Source organism: Neopelma chrysocephalum, unplaced genomic scaffold, assembly GCF_003984885.1.
Source record: "Neopelma chrysocephalum unplaced genomic scaffold, ASM398488v2 Primary Assembly neopelma1_96827, whole genome shotgun sequence".
In the NCBI taxonomy this organism is placed as follows: Eukaryota; Metazoa; Chordata; class Aves; order Passeriformes; family Pipridae; genus Neopelma; species Neopelma chrysocephalum.
This window is the reverse complement of record NW_020925471.1, coordinates 40,751-46,750: the sequence shown is the minus strand read 5'-3', so window position 1 is coordinate 46,750 and position 6,000 is coordinate 40,751.

Here is a 6,000-nt window from a genome sequence, read left to right as displayed (position 1 = left end):
TAGACTCTCCTCAAGGACTATTGTTATTGCTTTTGAGTGTTAGTGATATTGCTACCTATAGTTATAGCGGTAATCTATAAAAATACTTGTTTGCTTAAGCCTAGAAATGATAACAACAAATCTTATAAGGAAAGTAAAAATATTACATGAATTACAAAGTGATGATACATCCTTAGGTTTTGCTGAAGTATGGAAGCTGCTTACATCTTGGTTACCAGACTTGCAGAGTTGGTTTAGGAGAATAATAGGACTAATTGTTATAGTGATACTAACATTTGTCTGTGTCTTTGTTATAAGCCAATGTTGCTCTTTTTGTTTTACTAAAATGACCATGGGAAACAAAGAACAAGAAATAATGATGATGACCCCAGATTTAAAAAGGAAAGAACGGGGAGCAAAATATATAAAGGCTAGGCAGGATTTTTGGGAATGACAATTAGCCAAATATAAGAATGAAGCAAAACTTTTTAGCAGATGTTGAACAGCAAGAAAGGGAAGCAACAAAATGAACTATGCTAAAGAAATGGCATGAAAATGAGACTTGAAGAAAAATAAGTATTTTTAAACAAGCCTCAAGGGGGGGATTTGTTGCATATATAATATACTTTGTAGATAGCTAGCTGAAACTAGGAGCCACGATCGGAGAAGCAAGCAAGAGCAGGATTACACCATAAATGAAATCAACGAGGAGATAACACAGTAACAAGCTGCTGATAAAGCAAAAGAATTTTGCTTGAACTTTGTGTTAACCTTTAGTCATTAACAAATTAAAATTAATCTATTAAAATACCTGCCCATCAACTGTAATTGTTCCTTACATAAGCCACTTCCCCATAGAGCAAGCACTGTAAAATACTTGTGTACTGGATCTTTAAACAGAGATGAAGGAATGTATAGCCAATGGCTTTAGATTATTTTGTATATGGGAAATGTCTATTTTTCACTGTTTGAAGTGTATAAATATGGATAGCTGGCATACTGAGGGTGTGCCAACTTTGTGGATTCACTACCCAGCACCCACCTTTGTGCAGACGTAATAAAACAAAAACTCGACTCTGTGTGTGGATCGGCTTCTTGCACGTCAGGTGAAAGAACCCTACTTTTAGGACAACAAAACCACTATGAGCTGCAACGGCCACACAGACCTCCTGCTGCACAGCCCTAAATGCTTTCTGAATGGCTGCCTACCGGGGAATGTTCCCCCCACAGCAGCTCCACAGCAAGCAAAGCATCCCTGGGACAGATGCCTCCAGCAGGGAGGTCACCCCAGCTGGGAACAAGGCCCAACATAATCAACAGGGAGGTGGCAGGAAACAAGAAGCCATGTGGGCTGAGGGCTTGTTATGTTATAAGACATATTTGAGACATTCAGCTTTGAAAGAAAAAAACCCCCAAACAAACCAACCCACAACACAGGTAGTAGGCACATCTTTGTTAACAAACAGGACTTTACATCTTATAATAGTAATCAACTGGTAAAATATAGTTTATTTCCAAGTTTTTATTAAACACTCATATCAAAACAACTATGATTTTTTAAAAAAAATATTGCACCATCGGGATGAAACTTTTATCCATTACCTAGTGAGTCACATGGGTCAATCATGTTTGTCCACATTTTTAAAAAATTTACAATATAAAGGCAAGATAATTCAACGTGCTCCAGTGGAAGAAAGCTTGGGAATATAGATCAATTGGTATATTTGCATAAGTTGCCTCCTTACAATCCTGGCACATTTTTCAGTGAAGTTTTGTTTCACAACCTATTGGCAGATACTAGTGTGATACTAAAACATGGTCTGCAAGATCAGTAGGAACATCTGAAGAAAGCAGTTTCATCAGCAAGATTTACAAAACATAAGAAAGTTACACAACAGACAACTGTTGTGGATTCAAATAGCTCGTCAGTCCCTCTTTCTCCCTCCCCCACACTGTATAACCCCCCCCAACAAACAAACAAAACAAAAAACCCCCACCTCAACTCTGTTCCAGTAGGAAACTTTTGTCCATCAAAACTGATATATCATACCAGTAAAATTTACTTTAAATAAAGCTATGCATACAGTACACTTCTGCCAGAAACTCACTTCAACTTCCAGATACCAAGACAAAATAATAACCATGGTTGCCTTAATGCATAAGAGTGCCAAAAAAGTATACAAAAATTAAAGCCTTTTGCACCTTGACACCTTACACTTGTGGTCAGCATTACAAATTTGCAAACCAGGACCAGATACCATTTACAAATATTTACTTTAACATACACAGGAAACTCTTTCAGTGATTCCAAAGCAGTTCCAGATGAGGAATTACTGCAAAAAAAATAAAATCTGTGCATTTGTTATATTGTACAAGTGCAGTATTTAACTCCGTGAAACACAAACCTCCACTTAAATAGGATTTGCAGTTGTTCTCATGTTGACATCTCAATCTCAGGAGTTTAAACCCAAAGCTTTCTTTAACAGAAATCTTCCACTTTGAGATACAGTAATACAGCTGTGCATTACAGGGACAGTGTGTAACACTTGAGGATAAAGAATTGAAGTTGTAACTTGTACCTACATACTAGGCAGACCACAACATCTCCCAGTTCAGAACAGTTATAGGAGCTCCAGGGCTTAAGCAGCTTCAAGTTTCATCAAATTCTGTGCTGTGCATATTCATAACTGGAACCAGTTGGCCTGGATTACACTATTCTTATAGTTGCAGCTAGCATTTTTCAGCTAGACATTGACAATAACTCCCATTCATTTCCAGGGTCAAAGTTTCACTGTTCATAGTAATGCCTTGATTTCCGGTCTCTAACCAGGAGAGCAATCTTCAAAACAAAGTAGATAATGAAGAAATTTTGAAGAGAATAATCATGGTTGAATGCAAAACTAAATGTTTTATGACATAGCTTATTGTGCAATGTTTACATCTATTAGTGCTAGATGAAAATGGAACTGAGGATAATTAAATCCAGTTTACAATAGATTAAATGTTTTTGCACAAGTACTAGCTACAATTTTAACATTTAAGGTTCAATTTTCTTCCCAAAACATTGCAAAAACCATAACTTCAGTATGATTTATGACACTGGTAAAAGAAATACACTGTTAAAAATTTTTTTAATACCTAGCACAAGTAAAGGCTGGGCATAGAATGGATTAAGAATTAGCCCTGGGGAGGACTGGGGATGTTTGTGGATGAGAAGCTCAATACAGAATCACAGAATGGCCAGTAAGTAAGTAATGCTTTAGCTACTCTAGTAGTTTCTTCATCTCCTGTAAATGTGTGGTAATCTTACTTTTCTGTTATTAAGATTAAACTTACTTGTATGTATACAGTGCCTAGGCAAATAATGCAAAACAGCTAATGCACTGTAATTATCATAGAATCACAGAATCACAGAATGGTTTGGGTTAGAAGGGACCTTAAAGATCATTTAGTTCCAACCCCCTGCCATGGGCAGGGACACCTTCCACTAGACCAGGTTGCTCAGAGCTCCATCCAACCTGGCCTTGAACACTTCAGGGATGGGGCAGCCACAACCTCTGTGGGCAACCTGTTCCAGTGCCTCACCACCCTCACAGCAAAGATTTTTTTTCTAATATCTAATCTAAACCTACTCTCAGTTTGAATCTGTTCCCCCTTGTCCTGTCACTCCAGGCTCTTGTAAAGAGTCCCTCTCCATCTTTCTTGTTGGCTGCCTTCAGGTACTGGAAGGCCACAATTAGGTCACCATTAAGCCTTCTCTTTTCCAGGCTGAACAAACCGAATTCTCTCAGCCTTTTCTCATAGGAGAGGTGCTCCATCCCTCTGATCATCTTTGTGGCCCTCCTCTGAACTTGCTCCAACAGGTTGATGTCCTTCCTATGCTGAGGACCCCAGAGGTAGATGCAGCACTGAAGGTGGGGTCTCACCAAAAGGGAGTAGAGGGGCAGAATCACCTCCCTCAGCCTGGTGGCCACTCCTGTTTTGATGCAGCCCAGTAGACAGTTGGTTTCTGGGCTGAAAGCGCACATTGCCAGCTCATGTCCAGCCTCTCATCTACCAGCACCCCCAAGTCCTTCTCGGCAGGGTTGCTCTTGATCTGTTCATCCCCCAGCCTGGATTGATACTGGGGGTTGCCCCAACCCAGGTGCAGCACCTTGCACTTAAGTCTTGATAAAACTCATGATATCCCCATGGGCCAACTTCTCAAGCTTGTCCAGGTCCCTCTGGATGGCCCCATCCTTCAGGAGTGTCAACCGCACCACTCAGCTTGGTGTCATCTGCAAATTTGCTGAGGGTGCGCTCAATCCTTTCGTCTATGTCATTAATGAAGATATTAAATAACACTGGTCCCAGTACCGACCAAACATGCCCTGGCCATGCACACTTGCAGCCCAGAAAGCCAACCATGTCCTGGGCTGCATCAAAATAGTGTGACCAGTCAGTCGAGGGAGGTGATTCTCCCCCTCTACTCTGCTCTTGTGAGACCCCACCTGGAGTACTGTGTCCAGCTGTACTGTTGGAGCAAGTCCAGAGGAGGCCACTAAGTTGTTCACAGGGCTGGAGCACTTATCCTATGAAGACAGGCTGAGAGAGTTGGGGCTGTTCAGCCTAGAGAAGGAAAGGCTCCAGGGAGACCTTATAGCACATTCCAGTACCTAAAGGGGGACCAGAGTGCTGGAAAGGGACTTTTGACAAGGGCATGTAGTGATAGGACAAGGGGGAATGGCCTTAAGCTGAAGGAGGACAGGTTTAGATTAGATATTAGGAAGAATTTCTTTACTATAAGAGTGGTGAGGCACTGGCACAAGTTGCCCACAGAGGTTATGGATGCCCCATCCCTGAAGTGTTCAAGGCCAGGTTGGATGTGGCTCCAAGTAAACTGGTCTAGTGGAAGGTGTCCCTGCCCATGGTAGGGGGTTGGAAATAGATGATCTTTAAGGTCCCTTCTAACCCAAACCATTCTATGGTAAGTTGTCATGATCAGTTTTAAATGTTCAGCTGAAAAGTTGGACTATTAATGCCACAATTTAAATGGCAGAGTTCACTATAAAGGTGTCTTGGGAAAACCTAAACCTATATATGTATTTTCAACTGCAAAGGGGATTCTTATATAATATGCTAACAGCATATATTATATAACAGCTGTATCAAAGTATGAACATATTTTTAACAGTGAAAATTTTAGATTCTGGAACAGCATGCAAGATGCCTTAGAGCTGTGCTCTTAACTACATGCATGTGTTTATAAGGAACAGGATTCTCAGCCTGCAGTAGCAGTGGGGAGCTGATGTGCTGCTACCATGCTAAGATATGAGCTAGTAAATCTGCACAGATAAGGAATCTGCTGACAGTTCTCCTTCACAGAGGCACATTTTGTTTCAGCCCACAGAGTGCCAAGTCTTCTCAGCATTGTCTCTCACCACTGTTGTGGCCTGAATTGTTTTGCTTACAGCCCACAGAATTTCACTCTTAGCACATTACAAAGCACCTACATGTATTTCCACCTGGCTGGATTTGCATGGATTGAATAAAATTTATCCGTTCTTAAATGCAGTACATTATAATGCTGTCATGGTTTAAGCTCAGATGGAAATTAAGCACCATGCAGCCCCTCGCTCAACCCCCCCTCTGTCCCCCCCACCCTGGTAGAACGGGGAGGAGAATTGAAATAAAACTTGTATGTTGAGATAAGAACAGTTTAATAATTGAAAATAAAGTAAAATACAATAATTACAGTAAATAATAATTATAATAAAAAGGAAACAAACAAGTGATGCACAATGCAATTGCTCACCACCCACTGACTGATGCCAAACCCCCCTTTCCGAACCAAGATCAGCCCCTTCCAGTTAACTCCCCCAAGTTTATATACCAGTCATGACATTCTATGGTGTGGGACATCCCTTTGGTCAGTTCGGGTCACCTGTCCCAGCTATGCTCCCTCCCACTGGCAGGGCATGAGACAAGGGAAAAAAAAGTCCTTGACTTAGGATAAACATGACTTAGCAAAAACCAAATAGT